Below are 18,940 nucleotides of genomic sequence, written 5' to 3' on the forward strand. Positions count from 1 at the left end.
TGAATCCCAGTAATACATGTACACCACTCGCACAGGGCCTATCACATGTGAAACTTCCCACGAATCCCAGTAATACACGTACCCCACACGCACAGGGCCAATCGCGTGTGAAACTTCCTGCGAACCCCAGTATTACACATACCCCACTCGCACAGTGCCAATCGCGTGTGAAACTTCCCGCGAACCCAAGTAATACACCTACCCCACTCGCACAGTGCCAATCGCATGTGAAACTTCCCGCGAACCCCAGTAATACACCTACCCCACTCGCACAGGGCCAATCGCGTGTGAAACTTCCCGGGAACCCCAGTAATACACGTACCCACTTGCACAGGGCCAATCGAATGTGAAACTTCCCACGAACCCCAGTAATACATGTACCCCACTCGCCAAGGGCCAATCGCGTGTGAAACTTCCTGCAAACCCCAGTAATACACGTACCCCACTTGCACAGTCCAATTGTGTGTGAAACTTCCCACAAACCCCAATAATACACGTACCCCACTCGCACAGGGCCAATCGCATGTGAAACTTCGAGCAAATCCCGGTAATACACGTACCCACCCGCACAGGCCCTTTTGTGTGTGAAACTTCCCGCGAACCCCAGTAATACACTTACCCCACTCGCACAGGGCCAATCGCATGTGAAACTTCCCGCGAATCCCAGTAATACACGTACCCCACTCGCACAGGCCCTTTCACGTGTGAAACTTCCTGCAAACCCCAGTAATACACGTACCCCACTCGCACAGGGCCAATCGCGTGTGAAACTTCCTGCGAATCCCAGTAATACATGTACCCCACTCGCACAGGCCCTTTCGTGTGTGAAACTTCCTGTGAACCCCAGTAATACACGTACACCACTTGCACAGGACCTATCACGTGTGAAAATTCCCGCGCACCCCAGTCATACACGTACCCCACTTGCACAGGGCCAATCGCATGTGAAACTTCCCGCGAACCCCAGTAATACACGTACCCCACTCGCACAGGGCGAATCGCGTGTGAAACTTCCCGCGAACCCCAGTAATACACATACCCCACTCGCAGAGGGCCAATCGCGTGTGAAACTTCCCGCTAATCCCAGTAATACATGTACCCCACTCGCACAGGCCCTTTCGCATGTGAAACTTCCCACGAACCCCAGTAATACACGTACACCACTCGCACAGAGCCTATAGCGTTTCAAACTTCCCGCGAACCCCGTAATAGACGTACCCCACTCGCACAGGGCCAATCACGCGTGAAACTTCCTGCGAACACCAGTAATACATATACCCCACTCGCACATGGCCAATCGCATGTGAAACTTCCTGAGATTCCCAGTAATACACTCGCACAGGCTCTTTCGCGTGTGAAACTTCCCGTGAACCCCAGTAATACATGTACACCACTCGCACAGGGCCTATCGCGTGTGAAACTTCCCGCGAACCCGAGTAATACACTTACCCCACTCGCACAGGCCCTTTCGCGTGTGAAACTTCCTGTGAACCCCAGTAATACACGTACCCCACTCGCACAGGGCCAATCGCTTGTGAAACTTCCCATGAATCCCAGTAATACACTCGCGCAGGCCCTTTCGCGTGTGAAACTTCCCGCGAACCCCAGTAATACATGTACACCACTCGCACAGGGCCTAGCACGTGTGAAACTTCCCTCGAACCCCAGTAATACACGTACCCCACTCGCACAGGGCCAATCGCGTGTGAAACTTCCCACAAATCCCAGTAATACACTCGCACAGGCCCTTTCGTGTGTGAAACTTCCCGCGAACCCCAGTAATACACGTACACCACTCGCACAGTGCCTATTGCATGTGAAACTTCCCGCGAACCCCAGTAATACACGTACACCAGTTGCACAGGGCCTATCGCGTGTGAAACTTCCCGCGAACCCCAGTAATACACGTACCCCACTCGCACAGGCCCTTTCGCGTGTGAAACTTCCTGCGAACCCCAGTAATACACATACCCCACTCGCACAGGGCCAATCGCGTGTGAAACTTCCAGCAAATCCCAGTAATACACTCGCACAGGCCCTTTCGCGTGTGAAACTTCCCGCGAACCCCAGTAATACACGTACACCACTCGCACAGGGCCTATCACATGTGAAACTTCCCACGAACCCCAGTAATACACGTACCCCACTCGCACAGGGCCAATCGCCTGTGAAACTTCCTACGAACCCCAGTAATACACGTACCCCACTCGCACAGGGCCAATCGCGTGTGAAACTTCCCGTGAATCCCAGTAATACATGTACACCACTCGCACAGGGCTTATCACATGTGAAACTTCCCACGAATCCCAGTAATACACGGACCCCACTCGCACAGGGCCAATCGCGTGTGAAACTTCCCGCAAACCCCAGTATTACACATACCCCACTCGCACAGGGCCAATCGCCTGTGAAACTTCCTACGAACCCCAGTAATACATGTACCCTACTCGCACAGGGCCTATCGCGTGTGAAACTTCCCGCGAACCCCAGTAATACACCTACCCCACTCGCACAGGGCCAATCGCGTGTGAAACTTCCCGGGAACCCCAGTAATACACGTACCCCACTCGCACAGGGCCAATCGCATGTGAAACTTCCCACGAACCCCATTAATACATGTATCCCACTCGCCCAGGGCCAATCGCGTGTGAAACTTCCCACGAAACCCAGTAATACACGTACCCCACTCGCACAGGGCCAATAGCGTGTGAAACTTCCCGCGAATCCCAGTAATACACTCGCACAGGCCCATTCGCGTGTGAAACTTCCCGCGAACCCCAGTAATGCACGTACCCCACTTGCACAGGGCAAATCGCGTGTGAAACTTCCCTCAAATCAAAGTAATACACTTGCATAGGCCCTTTCACGTGTGAAACTTCCCGCAAATCCCAGTAATACACGTACACCAGTTGCACAGGGCCTATCGCGTGTGAAACTTCCCGCGAACCCCAGTAATACACGTACCCCACTCGCACAGGCCCTTTCGCGTGTGAAACTTCCCGCGAACCCCAGTAATACACATACCCCACTCGCACAGGGCCAATCGCATGTGAAACTTCCAGCAAATCCCAGTAATACACTCGCACAGGCCCTTTCGCGTGTGAAACTTCCCGCGAACCCCAGTAATACACGTACACCACTCGCACAGGGCCTATCACATGTGAAACTTCCCACGAACCCCAGTAATACATGTACCCCACTCGCACAGGGCAAATCGCCTGTGAAACTTACCACGAACCCCAGTAATACACGTACCCCACTCTCACAGGGCCAATCGCGTGTGAAACTTCCCGTGAATCCCAGTAATACATGTACACCACTCGCACAGGGCCTATCACATGTGAAACTTCCCACGAATCCCAGTAATACACATACCCCACTCGCACAGGGCCAATCGCGTGTGAAACTTCCCGCGAACCCCAGTATTACACGTACCCCACTCGCACAGGGCCAATCGCGTGTGAAACTTCCTGCGAACCCCAGTAATACATGTACCCTACTCGCACAGGGCCAATCGCTTGTGAAACTTCCCGCGAACCCCAGTAATACACCTACCCCACTCGCACAGGGCCAATCGCGTGTGAAACTTCCCGGGAACCCCAGTAATACACGTACCCACTCGCACAGGGCCAATCGCATGTAAAACTTCCCACGAACCCCAGTAATACATGTACCCCACTCGCCCAGGGCCAATCGCGTGTGAAACTTCCCACGAACCCCAGTAATGCACGTACCCCACTCGCACAGGCCACTTCGCGTGTAAAACTTCCCACGAACCCCAGCAATACACGTACACCACTCGCACAGGGCCTATCGCGTGTGAAACTTCCCGCGAACCCCAGTAATACACGTACCCCACTCGCACAGGGCCAATCGCATGTGAAACTTCCCGCAAACCCCAGTAATACACGTACCCCACTCGCACAGTCCAATCGTGTGTGAAACTTCCCGCGAACCCCAATAATACACGTACCCCACTCGCACAGGGCCAATCGCATGTGAAACTTCCAGCGAATCCCAGTAATACACGTACCCACTCGCACAGGCCCTTTTGTGTGTGAAACTTCCCGCAAACCCCAGTAATACACTTACCCCACTCGCACAGGGCCAATCGCATGTGAAACTTCCAGCGAATCCCAGTAATACACGTACCCCACTCGCACAGGCCCTTTCACGTGTGAAACTTCCCGCAAACCCCAGTAATACACGTACCCCACTCGCACAGGGCCAATCGCATGTGAAACTTCCTGCGAATCCCAGTAATACATGTACCCCACTCGCACAGGCCCTTTTGTGTGTGAAACTTCCCGCGCACCCCAGTCATACACGTACCCCACTCGCACAGGGCCAATCGCATGTGAAACTTCCTGCGAACCCCAGTAATACACGTACCCCACTTCCACAGGGCGAATCGCGTGTGAAACTTCCCGCGAACCCCAGTAATACACGTACCCCACTTGCACAGGGCCAATCGCATGTGAAACTTCCCGCACACCCCAGTAATACACGTTCCCCACTTGCTGTGTGCTGTGTGGCGGCCATGTGCGCTGGATTGGGGATTTTGATGGCTTTTCCTTGCGCGAGGGGCGTTCTTGGGGGCGTAACTGGGGGCGTAAGGGTCGCTGCACCACTGTGCGCCACGGCTGGTTTTGGTAGCTAAAATCCATGAATACGCTGTGTGCAGAAATGGATTTTAGCACACGCGGCTGGCGCAGAGATTCGCACGCGCACACTGTGCCACTTGCCACTTGTGCGCTAAATTCTATGAATTACCCCCAGATTCTGTTAGAAACATGGATAGGGCTTTTCAACTCGGTATACAGAAAATATATCCGTCTAAAGATTTTCATGCTTCAGATGAGCTAATTGATAAACTCTTAAATGAACTTAGGCATGGTGCCACTGCCCGACCTCCTTATATACCTCTTCCTGCTGTCGTTCCTCCTCCCATAGCAATTCCTGTTCTTCCTGTTGATCCTCCGCCTGTACCTTCACCTTTACCGACTGTTACTGTTCCAGCAAATCTGTCTTTGTTGCCAGTGGTAGTGTCTCCACTACCTGTTGTACAGGATTTGTCTACTCTCTCTTTACCAAGCGTTTCTGTTCCGCTTGTAGCTGATAAAGGGGCGAGTGCTGAATCAAAAGTTGTAACGCAGAACACAGTTTACAAAGAGAAGAGGAGAGATTTGAATGCATGGGCTAAGCAATGTATAGAGAAAGGTGAAAAATGTACTGTTTTAGCTACACTCCTTAATCTAGAAAGTATTCCCGATCATAATGTCTTTATGGAGGGGATGGGATACATTTGGCTGTAATGTGGAATAGATTGACAGACACAGATGTCCCACAAGGGTTGAGGGATTTGAATGTTTTAGCTTATTCAAGGGATACTGCGGAGAAAGTACATGAGCATGTCGAGAGGGTTTTTGAGTTTAGAAGGGAGTTAGAAAGCTTACATAATGATGAAATAGATGGTGATAGTTTGGACGCTTTTTACGTGCAGAAAAGGTTCCTTCCTCTTTGAAAGTGAACGAGTGAAGAAACGCAAATTTGCACGAGGGATACGCTTATGTGGATTTCAGATATGTTGATATCTCCCGTAGAAGTATATGATACATATTGGGCCTCATTACGACCCTTGCGGTCCTGTAATGAAGGGTGCCGGTATGGGACCAGCATCCTTCATTACGGGAGTGCTGATTACGAGGTTCCCTTTGCGGGACTCGGAACAGACGTCTGGTAAAACCAGACATCATTTCCTGGTCACACGAGGCGAAGAGGGAGGTAATAAAGGGCCATTTGTAATGTGCCCGTTATTACCTTCCTCCCCATTCGACTGAGCCCTATGGGGGCTAGAATGGTAATGGGGAATGGTTCCTTCAAGGAGGAATTACCGGGTCCTCCAATGTTGGAATTACCCGGTCATTGAAGGAACCCGGTATCAGAGCCTCCAAACTCGTAATGAGACCCAAAGTCATTATACCCCAGAAATACAGAGGAAAGTGTTACAGGTAATGGTAGAATACCAGCATGATGAATGTATAAAGAAAAACATTTGTTGTCCCGCAGAATTATTGAATATTTATAAGAGAGCTTTTGCATCTGATACTGCTTACACCACTTTAGCGCTCAATTTGGCTCTGGTGCTTATTAAACTTTCGGAGTTCTCTACTTCTCAGTTACCTATGAGAGAGGTTCCTCGACATTCGTTCCTAAAATTTAAATTCCAGCTAATGGTGCAACAGGTGCAGTAGCCATTGATATTGAAGCTCATTAGGTATCGCAGTTTGTTCATGTCCCCTTCTCAAGACAGGAAGTGAATACTATTAGACAGTTGATTCCAGACATTAGGAAGAATCCAACAGGGTTTTACAAAGAAATAGAATTTGTCCTGCATTTGTCAGTTTTCACTTTTATTGATATAGATTTGTTGTTTCCTGTGATCCTACCTGCTGATTTATGGAAACAGATTAGGACTGTAGATGATCCAGCAGGGTTAGGTGACACGTGCGCTAACTTGGTTAGGTTAGATGGAGAAAGGAAAGCTGGTGAAAGACCACTGCAATTGATACTGACTTTGTCAGATAGAATAGTAGCGAAATTAAAGACTTTGGGCCTCATTACGACTCAGGCTGTAAGGGGTTTACGGCAGCGTAAACAGCGCCGACCCTTACCGCCTGATTCCGAGGTCCCTTTGCGCCATGGCGGATTTAACACCTGCTTTTAGCAGGTGTTTAAATCCATGGCGCTAAGGGACCATGTTGTTAATTACGCCACCGTAATTTACGGTGGCGTAATTAACGCCTTCCCCACTCCCATTATGCCCTATGGGGCAAAAATGGGAATGGGGAAGGGTAAATGGGGATTGGGGACTTACCGCCCCGCCGACCTCGGAATGGGGCGGTAAGTCCGCCAACCACCATGGCGTAAACGTAGTTTACGCCATGGTGGTAAAGGTACGACCCAGGCGGTAACTTACCGCCTGGGTCATAATGAGGCCCATTGATTCCAGGGCGAAGGATTGTTTGGGACCTGTAGGTGGTACCAAATTCTTTAATCGGTTTGAACACGTATTCTCAGATTTTAGCGGATAGGATTTAAGCACTGAGTCAGGGAAGATATTGTTTGTGGATACGTTTGTGCGTGGATTGTTACCTGATATCCAGTCACAAATTATGACTTCCATGAGTGCTTGGCAAGCTTACTCACACTCCGCAGTATTGCATATGGCTCAGTGTTATGAGAATAGTCAATAATGAAAAAGAAAGGATTGAAAAGAAAAGGAGAGATCTAAAAACAAAGGTATTATTGCAACAGATGGTTAGAGGGCCTAGAGGTGGAAGTACACAGTTCCGAGGTCATTTTGTTCCACAAAGTAATGTGCTGTTGGTTCCTGTACACGCAAACCAATGTGCTTATTGCAGACAAGAGGGTCATTGACGAGCACAAAGCCTAATCCTTCAGCAATGGTCGAATAACACATATGTTGTTATGGGTAGACGGTCCAGAGGCCGCCCTGTGGTAGGAGGTCCTGGTAGAAGCCAGTTCGCTCAAAATTCTCAGTCATTCTCACAAGATAATCAGCAACCTAGTGTAGATAGCAGAAATATGTTTGATAATCCTTCAACTGCCTATCTTTCTGAAGATCTTGTCTTTGATAATATATTGTTTCATTACGACAGCCCGAAGCAGGTTCTGGAACCAATGCCTATTCCCGTTAATCGGAAAGGGCCCTACGTTCAGATGATGGTGGGGCATAGGAGGCATCTATTTCTGATAAACACAGGAGCACAGATGTGTTCCATTGATTATTCATGGGTTCCAGACATTCCACTGTCAGGGCAGAATAACGTTTCTGTAGGGTTTTCTGGCATGTCAGTGGTTAATCCAGTTCTAGTGGTTAGTCCAGTTCCTCTGCCGGTACAGATTTCACTGGGGCCATTCACAGATCACTGTCCGTTTCTTCTGACAACAAAACTGTGGAGAGAGTTTTTTGGGGTTGAATCTGTTGAAGGATTTAAATGTGGTAATTCATTGTTCTTCGGATGGGGTGTGTTTGACAATTTCACCTCAGCAATCTTCTGCCTCACAATTTTTGACTAGAACTTTGCCGCCAGAATTTGGTGAAGTTGCAGCGTGTTTATGGGAGGTTGACTACAATGATGTTGGTTTTTTGCAAATTGAGCCTGTTAAAATTGTTTTGAAACCAGGAGTTAAGTTGCCACGAATTTCACAATATAAGATTTCAGTTGTTGGTGAGCAAGCTTTGAAGTGTATAGTCTCTGACGTTGTACATCATGGAGTAATCGTAGAAATTGCAGGAAGTTTGTCCAATAGCCTGATTTAACCGGTGTATAAGAAAGGGGATAATGCGATTCTGTTCCGTTTCATTATTGATTTGCGCGCTATCAATAAGATTGTTGCTCCATAATTTCCAATTGTGCCTGATGTAACAATGATACTAACAATGATTCCAGCCTCTGCTACTCATTTCAGTGTGGTGGATCTTAAGAATGCCTTCTTTAGCATTTCCATACAAATGGATAGTAGATATTTGTTCGCGTTCACCCTAGGGGGATGCTGGTTTACATTCACCTGTGCACCACAAGAGTACATGGAGAGTCCGAGAATTTATAGTAGGGCTTTGAAAGAGCAGCTCAATACACTTGAGTTGCCTTCTACTTGTACATTGATGCAATACGTTGATGACTTTCTTAGCTGCAGGCTCAGAAAGTGCTCGCAAATGAGGCACTGTGTTATTGCTTATTCATCTAGAAAAGCATGGGCATAAAGCTTCATTGAAAAAGTTTCAGTATTGTCGACAAGAGGTCTCCTGTCAAAGGAGGGAAGAAGATTGACACCTAAACGAATTAAGAGCATTTCTAGCATGAAGGAAGTCAGAGCCTTGAAAGGAATGGCTTCTTACTGTAGACAGTGGATCCCAAACTTTTCACTAGTGATAAAACCAATGTTGGCATTGACAAAGAAGGGCATTTCTTTGCCACTACCTTGGAACTTGGAACACCAGAAAGCTTTTGATTTGCTCAAGACTGCACTGTGTTCAACACTGGTTTTGGGCACACCAAATTGTGATAAGGACTTCGAGTTGTATGTGCATGAACGTGATGGATGTGCTTTGGCTGTGTTAACGCAGGAACATGGGGGAAGAAAAGACAGTGCAGTTATTTTTCCTCCACACTTGATCCTGTTGCATGCACTTTACCGAGATGATTGAGAGCTGTCGCTGCTGCTGCTACGTCTGTAAAACAAAGTGAGTGCATGGTTCTAGGCCATACTTTAACCATGATGGTACCTCACTCTGTAGATGTTCTTTTAAATAGAATGCAAACGCAACACCTTACTTCCGCACGATTAACAGAATATGAATCAATCCTATTTGCACCGCATATCCAAATTAAGAGGTGTTGCGTATTGAATCCAGCTGAATTGTTACCTCTTCCGCAAGAAATTGCTTGCATAGATGAAATGTCACATGACTGCCTTTATACCACAGAGCAAGAAAGTAAAGGCAGGTTTGATTTAAATGATACACCTCTGAATGATCCATAAGGGGAGCTGTTTTGCGATGGCTCCTGCTTCAAACTTCTGGATGGTACATCCACTGCTGCTTATGGCACCACTACACTAAGCACGATCGTGGAGACCAAGAGAATTTTGCATAACTCTGCGCAGGCCGCAGAGATTATCACACTGACTTGAGCATGTGAACCTTCAGAGGGCAAAGAGTGAATATATTTACCGACCGCCAGTATGCCTTTGGGGTGGTCCACAACTTCAGTAGATTATGTGCAGAACGTGGTTTCATGACCTCACACAGAACAAAAATCCAACATGGCACCTTGATAGTTCAGCTACTTGTGCTTCCTACTCAACTAGCAATCATGAAGTGCGCCACACATCAGAAGGTAGTAGATGATGTGGGGAGAGGGAACGCTTTTGCTGACAGGATAGCTAAACAGACTGCTACTGATTTATATTCAGAAATGTATGTTACGAAGGAAGCCAAAAATACCTGTACGGTAGATGAAGGGATTGACTCAATCAAGAATATTCAAGCTGATGCCACTCCAGAAGAACTTAAACACTGGGCTGAGGGTTTAGCAAGTTTGGATGAGGAAGGATGTTGGGTAGACAGTTCAAAAGGAAGATGGATGCTATCCGATGCATATGTTATTGTCATGTTCACAAGGGCTCATGGTACCACTCACATATGTGCTAGGAAAACTGTAAATTACTAGAATCTGTCTGGGTGAATGTCAACATCTCAAAAACTGCTGAGCGTTTTGTCCAGAATTGTATGGTTTGCTTACAGCATAGTGCTGGGAAGGGGTAGTTTTGGTACCCTCCCTGTGCCTTTTGAAGTGATTCATTTCGACTTCATTGAGATGGAGTGCTGTTATAACTACAAATATGTCTTGGTAGTCATTTGTGCCTTTAGCAAGTGGGTTGAAGCCTTCCCTGTGAAATATGCAACATCAATGACAAAGGCAAAAAACATGCTTAAGCAATATTTTTCTAGGTTTGGTTTGCTGAGGGTCATCTGGTCAGATAACAGTCGACATTTTATCACTGCTGTCATCCTGCAAGTATGCACTGGATTACAGATCGATAAATGGTTCCATTTGGCTAGACACGCTCAGAGTACTGGACTTGTAGAACGCCATAATGGTATCTTGAAGAATAAACTTGCAAAGGTCTGTGCTAGCAGTAATTTGAACGGCCAGATGCCTTACCTATAGTACTACTGTCCATGCAGACAACCCCACAGACTAGAACTGGGCTCTCCCCCATATGAAATTGTGATGGGGAGGCCAGCTAACATTTGGAACCTGCCAAAACCCAAAGTACTGAAAGATGTGGAGCATCTGCTCCTTGCAAAATACTGTGACCAGTTAACTCAAAACTTGTATTTGATTTATAAACAGGTGCGAGAAGCCCTCCCAGTTAAATACGAGGAGCCAGGTCACAGAATTTGACCTGGTGACTGGGGGTTTACAAAGTCATTTGAGAAGAGCATCCTGCCTCGCACCACGCTTGAGAGGACCGTTTCAGGTCCTGTTAGCTGTGGGATGTTTTACCCATGAATCCGAGCCCTACCACAAAAACTGTGCAGTACTGGCATGGAAAACATCATGATGGCCAGAGCTTCCCAGGAAATGCCGAAGGAAATGCATGAAGAATAGGCTGCCACCCATTTTTGACGATGTTATGGGCACAGAACCACCATTGGACTACCCGCACAGTAGCCTGAAAACATTGGGAATGGCAATGCTGATTGCCAAAAGCAACCTAGAACTGTGGGGAATTCATTTTCTTAAATCCCAAAAATGGGTGCATTACCAGTACTCACCACTATCAGAAAGCCAGAGTTTTAAAACAACACCAGACATTTGTGTAAAACTGAATAAATGAACCCAAAGCAGGCCAAAGAAAGACTTACTGAGAGGTGGATACAATGTAAAGTTATATTCTGAAGTGACTTGAAGGTTTATAACAAGACTGGCTGAGCTCTGCAGGTCTGCAGCGGCTTAAACTGAAACTGGATTTAAAATTACCAAAAATCGAAATGTGTAAATAAACTGAGGGACAGACTTGTGACTGCCACATAGTTTGTCACTGTTAAAATGTCATAGTTTTGAACTTAGAATCAGCATTCTAGCTGCATATGTAAAAATGGTTAGTTTTATTTGAATGCAGAAAACTGGGTAACTAAAATTGACATTAGCTGGGGCCCGGCTTAAGGAACTGGATTCTGCATGACAACTTCCCCCCAATTGGAGTGAAACTGGATCCACAGCAGTTCTCAGGCCTGGCTGCATTCTGAGGGGAGGTTACCCCTCTCTGATTGAATTACCAAGGGACTGCTAGGGACTAAACAAAGGACCCAGGTAGAGGGTTTATTGGGGGGATGTAATAAATGGCTTCCTCTTGAACAATGGGCCTTCCAGGACTCAGGCAGATGGTTTATTGGGGGGACCGTAAAACAGCTTCCTCTTGGCAGGAGCTGGGAGGGGCAGGGTCTCTGAGCTTGGCAGAAACTGGATAAACTGGTTTCTATACCATGTGACCTGAAAAGACACACCCCTGTTGGCCAGAATATGATTCTAAGAAAGATGTATAACTCACAGTGCGGACTTGTCAAAATTATTTAAATGATACCATAATTCGTGTGATTTTTCGGTGCATGGTTTAAGACGCGTTGGGAATTTGTGTGATGTTCTGGGGCAAAACCCTGCTATTTATGTATACTACAGACTCTGTGTTTAAACTAGAGACATGGGAATTTACTGGAGTATGTATGGACAGGCCGTGTATATGTGTATAATTTTTAATGAAAAACCAATATTGCAAAACCGGTTAAAAAACGCAAAATGTTGCCGTTTCTGAATGCAAGCTCTTAGAAACATCAGAGTTTGAACAGAGTATACCTCATGTGATACTTGATGGGTGCATGTAATTTTAGACAAATGTTTACCTGTGCAAATATGTATTTGGGTCAAATATAGATTGTGGGCAAACTGACCAGGGGAGGATCCTCTGACCCATAAAACCTACAGCATCACTCTGACACACATTTCCTACCCCAATCAAAGCAGTGCGGAAAGCTTGACCAATGGGCAGTTGAAAGAGGGGCTGGTTAGTGATGCTGCACACACACCCACTTTCAAAAGACATAAAAAGAGCCACTGGAAGCTAGAGAGGACATTCAAATCTAGTTGCTGCAACGCGCTCTGCCAGACCATACAACATCCAGAAGATACTAGAATCAACACTTAGACTTTAAAACTCCAAAGAACTTGATTCAGAACTCAAAGCAAGGGCCTAAACCCACAAACTGAGAACTCTTCTCAGTAGGCCTCAGCATCCAGCAAACCTAACAGCGGTAGCAGCATCCAGGAGCCATGCAGATCAGCGCTGGGTCCAGAGAAAGCTGTGCAGAAAGATCCAGAAGCAGTGCTGTATCCAGAGAAAGCAGAGCAGTATCCAGAACCAGAGAGCTGACCCAGATCACTGTGAAGTGCCGAGACCAGAACCGGAGTCCAGTCCAAAACCTGACCAGATCCGTGGCAAGGCCTATTCCAAAAATATATTGTGAGTACCTAGCAGAACTGTGCAGAACCAATCTCGTAGTTAAAATAATCGAATCCAAACTAATTTAATCTAACCAGAACTGCCTCCTAGAAGTTGTCACCTGTCATTTTTAAAAGCTGTCACCTGTCATTTTCTAGCTGCAAGCTGTAACCTGTCGCTTTGAACTTTTAAAATTTCAAATCCGAAAAACTACCTTTATTTAATCGTCCGAATCTTAGCTTTTCAACGAACCTAGAACCGACTTACTCCTTATACTTTTTCCATAATCGTGATACACGCATTCGCAAATTTTACCGCGCTTTGCGATTTGGTTAAAAATCCAACCACGTGTAACCATCAGCAGTCATCTCTTTCCTTGCTAAAAATTTGTTTGCCTCTTAATCACCATCTCTGAATCATTGCTAAAGTGAACCCGAACTCATCTCTAGTATCTCTCACTCACCCTGAACCTCCTGAATGGGAATTAAAAGCATTTTTCAGCATATTTCTCACTGCATTGTCACCATATTCAAAGCATTTTGCCTGTGTTTCAAAACTCCTATCTGTTGTATAAGCTGCTGGGGGGGAATTGAACTGAATTGTATTTGATTTCATTCCTAAGAACTGTGTGCTCCTCTTTTCATCTTCATCTCCTTACATTGCATAAAGGGGGGGGTGAATTGTCCAAGAAAGTGATTACATTGTCTTTTGCTGAAATCCTTTCAAGTTATTTTCTGTACTGCATTGTCATTCCACATTACATCTATTTGAAACCGAAAAGTATTGTTGCTATCTTATCCATCCTATAACCACTCATCATTGATTATAAAGAAGTGTGCTAGTGCCAGACTATCCATTATTGATTACTGCTCAGATTAAGTGTGATATTCAATTATTATTTTATTATAAGGTGTGATATATATATATATTGTTTACATTCTCAAATAAACCTTTTAAACTTGCAAAACAGAACTACTTCTTGGCTCAATGGGGTCAGGGGGGTTCCAAGAGAGGGGTGTTATATAGGGGTAGTCATCCAGAACTCATGAACTGGACATAAAGATATATCAATAAGGGTTTCCATTCAGTATCCCAGACTAGGCATTGACTTAGCTGTAGTGCTAGATTGAATCCTCTTACATAGCCACACAGACTGCTGTACGAGTAGCTAGCCGACAACACTGGATACATGCTACACACATCAAGAGGATAACTTTCCCTTTTCCACACGATGGAGAAGAAAAGAAGGAAACTACTTGCTCTGCTTCTGCTGATCGATCATTCTTGAACAACATCAAGGGTATTTCAGAGACTCTTCCTGAGCCCGTGGGGCCTGGGAAGAATGCTGCTTTGTCTGTGAATTCTTCTTCAGATCCTTCTGCACCCTTGAGCGACCTTGCCTCTGTTTCACCACTTCCATCAGTAAGCAATGACACACTGTTCGCAGATCACTCAGTGCCTGGAGTCTTAAGGTACGATCTGTGTCCACGGCACTAGACTTACAGCACTGCACGGCTGTGCCTACAGGAAATGACTGTTGAGCTCGTCCTTTGCCACTTTCGCGCTGAAACATAAGTAAATGGCTGGGACCAGCAAAATCTATCTTCAATCAAGAAAGATCACATGGTGAGGAGGCCACCAGCAAACAAACTTACAGAGTCTATCGCAGAACCTTTCCGGGAAAGAGCTTTGAGGAACAATGTCTGTTGCTATCTCCACACGTACGAAGGAACTGATCGATTGTGTGGCTAACAAAAACATTGAACAGAAAAACACATGGGGAGTCATTACGAGGTTGGAGGTAGCGGCTGCCTCCAAAATCATTCCGACTCCAGCCTGGTGGATGGAGCAATTACCGGTCCAGTCCGAGGTCGGCAGGACCGGTAATTCCCCATTCACCAGAGTCATTCCCCATTCTCATTTGAGCCCCCATAGGACTCAATGGGAAGGGGGAAGGTGGCAATAATTGACCCCGGTATACCTTTGCGGGTCCCGTCCTTGACGCCTGGTAAAACCAGACGTTAAGGAAGGTCCCGCAAAGGGAACTCGTAGTAGAGCGGTAAGGGATTACCGCCACCGGTGCCCTCACCGGTGCAGGTAATCTCTTACCACCCACCTCATAATGACCCCCATGGTCCTTGAGGATGTACTGTTTTCTTGTAATTATGTTAACTGGTCTGACAGTAGTAATTGCTCTTGGGTTTTGGTACATTGAGGGGGTGCATCCACTTGAAACTTTTATACCCACTGAGAGTGTTCCGACTATGTCTTCTCCTTTCGTGCATCTGCACACTCTATCTCCTAGGGATTGCCAACACAGACAGAGTTATGACAACAATACGCTTTTGTTAATCATGAATGTGACCCATGCGATCTTGAACAGAACTAATTGCTGGATATGTTTGCATCTGCCACAACACAGGGAAAAAGTGTTGGGCTGGTATATTCATCCTTTGCCTCTAACTATTGAATGATATGCCTCTCTAAGGGCATTATTCTTTGCTCGTTGGAATGAAAGCATCCCAGGGAACTTTGATGGGACTAGTTTAAATGAATTTGAAAGGCGAGTTCTGATGCCTCTGGGATGCTCCATTTTCACAAATAGGAGCACGCTTAATGTTGCTTCTATTAGGCCTTCCAATAAACTTTCTAGACCTTTCCAATCGCTATTTTCTTTCAAGATGGCTCCCGTAAGCAACCGGGATGCTACGCCTCCATCCTATACTATCAATCACAGCCCCAACTCTGTTTCCTTCTGCATACAAAGGAATGGTTCTCAGTCAATGGGTACTTTTGAGGGTTGTACCAATATTGCAAATTTGACTAATGAGGACAGACCCTTGTATGTAGGTGATCCTGTTTATTTTGTTTGTGGAAATGAAGCTTATCCTTGGCTACCTAGGGATTGGCATGGTACCTGTTATTTGGGTAACTTGCTTCCAGGGCTATATATAGCTAGCACCTCTAAGGTCTCTAGGGCTCGTCCAAGGCTGGACGAGAACGGTGAAAATCCTTCACAAGTCATGGGTGATGTAGCGAAATCCTTTGTGCCATTTTGGGGACAGATAATGAATTCCGAGGATATTAGGAGACTAGTATTGGAGAGAACCATCAACTGGACCACCAATATACTCTACAACATGACGTTAGAACAAAAAGCAATTAGATGAATGGCTCTACAGAACCGGATGGTGTTAGACATCATCCTGGCTGAGCATGGTGGAGTATGTAAATTGGTGGGATCTGTTTGTTGCGTTTTCGTACCTGACTCCTCCCCTACCATATTCAAGGCAAAACAAAATCTGCACATACTACAGAGGTACATGTTCCAGAGGGAAACTGGAATATTAGTACTTGGTTCTGGGGCTTTTTACACTCTTCCGGATGGAAACTCTTTTCAGTCTTAATGGTAATCATTGGTATTCTGTTGTTCTGTTGTTGTTGCATACAATGTCTTCCTGTCAGATATTTGATGTTAGGAGAATGTTGTGCACAAACTCTAGGAACATTAGGACCAAAAATACATGCACCCGAGAAGATGACTAATGTTTTGTAATGGAGGATATTACTGTCAAAGCTTTGATGGCAATTGACATATCTGATTAATGTGATTCACGGACACTGAAAAGTGGAGTTACGAGTAAAGTGCATATTTTAGTAAGGCTCTTGGCTTAGACCAAAAGGAGGGTTTGTTAAATGGTAATTATATAGTGCCTCCTTAGTATTCATATTGGCCTAAGCCTATTCGCGCTACACGGAAAACCGCATCGCAAAGTTCCAATTTTTGGGTTAACTTTGCCGCCATTTTAAAATTCATCCACCATTTTGATTTCCACTCATATGTTTTATGTTATAAAATGGTGGACTATGCTTTCGACTTACAGCCAAGCCTTCAGACCTTTGTGTTCTGTTAATGTTTAGGTTGTCCGAGAGCTGACTGTTTAAACTGAGCAAAAAGACCTTGTGCTTCATATGAACTGTCATTCAAGTGTTGTCTGCGCTCACAAACCTCATCCTTGTATAAACATTGGGACAATGAAGAACAAACCTCGAGCGTATGCTTTAGTTGAACTACATTGTGAAGAAACTTGGAATAAGGCTTACCACGGGATTCGAGACCATACGTCACTATTCTGTCTTTATGGAAATACAAACATATGTAATACTTTGCATAATATGGTATAATCTGTATGTGAACTAGGCACGAAGTCTAGACCACCAATTATTAACATGAAGACAGGCTGGAAAATATTGCATGAAATGTATGAATACGTGAGTGTTTAGATGTTCAGCACTCTCTCACCTCTCTTTATCGGCTGGTACACACTGCAAGGTGTTGGGAGCCAGATAGCTATCTGTTTTGCTTTGTAAACTGTACAGTAATAAATGATCTGTGAATCTTTTTAGCCCGTGATTGGTGTATTTCCTTTGTGGTCCTCAGCCTCGAAATTTCTTTGTTCTTTCACCACCATTGGGTATCATCCTTGTTGTGATTCAGTTCCATTAATTCCTGGACCAATGGTTCATCCATGCATTTACAGAATATGGGCATTCTTTGATCAATAATTCTTCTTTGTGCCGATTGTACAGATGTGCACTAAATGCACTATATTAGACTCTAGGTTTTGAAATTGGACATGACTCTTAGAGTGCAAGTTAGGTTTTCAATCATGAAATGGACTGTTTCTCTACTAAACTGGCAGACACGACAGTGACCCCATGGATGGGGTCCCTCAACTGGCTATAGATTCCATAGTGTATTGGTAAATAACTCATGCATTGAATTAACCAAACAGTTGTTTAAGTTACTACCCATTTGAGCGCATAAAGCTGGGCTGATAGAGATGGCAACGAAAGCTGGGTTAATGACCAAAATTATATATAACGTTATGCATTTCAGACAACCATGCTGGGCAATGTGAACTCTATAGATATGTATTGGTAATTTGAGTTTGATAATGTCTACATACAGGGCAGTTATTAGGGGGTGCCAACCGGCTTGAATCACATCTTGCCTGCAAAGAGAGGACCTGAAATTAACACTTCTCTTGCCACACACCCACCCTCTCGAACTAGATTCCAGTGTCGGCTCGGAAAGCTCCACAATCTCCAATTTAGCATATCTCTCAAAACATGGCTTTTTCAACAACTCCTGACCAAGGACTAATTCCAAAGGAGGCAAAGACCTCAATTCAAAGTACAGCGCTACTGTTAAAAGAGGCCAGCCCAAACTCTGGCTGTCCACTCTATACAGCACTCTGCTGTTCTCGAGCTAGGTCTGCACTTTAAACAATAACATAAATGAAACCAGGTGAGAGGAATGTATGTGATATAGAGTGTACTTGTAGTGGGGGCTTTATGTTTTACAGGATGTTGGTAAAATAGGGAGCATGTGTGAAACCAGGAGAGAGGAATGTATGTGATATAGAGTGTACTTGTAGTGGGTGGGGGCGTTATGTTTTACAGGATGTTGGTAAAATAGGGAGCATGTGTGAGCTGAGAGATAGTGAAGGTTCTTTCCAACGGAGATTGTCTATGGAACATCATGGGACAGTGGATTACAATAAAGAGAATTAGAATTGCTTATAAGGTAATACATGTAAAGAGCTAACGTAGACAGCAATGCTGACAGCTGGTCGACAAAGGGGGGTGGGTAAACATATTTGGAAATATATACATATAAATCCATGTTCCATTGATTTTATCTGCTGAATATTTGCCAGTAAGAGCTATGGATATCCTTATCAGATTTAACCATGTATTGGTAAAAGCAATGAATGTTAGCCCAGCTGGGCATGTGTTGAAATGGGTCCAGTCAATAAAATGAAGTATGTGTGTTCTTTCATAT

The sequence above is a fragment of the Ambystoma mexicanum genome, chromosome 6q, assembly GCF_040938575.1.
Source record: "Ambystoma mexicanum isolate Mex_15411 chromosome 6q, UKY_AmexF1_1, whole genome shotgun sequence".
NCBI classification, from domain to species: domain Eukaryota; kingdom Metazoa; phylum Chordata; class Amphibia; order Caudata; family Ambystomatidae; genus Ambystoma; species Ambystoma mexicanum.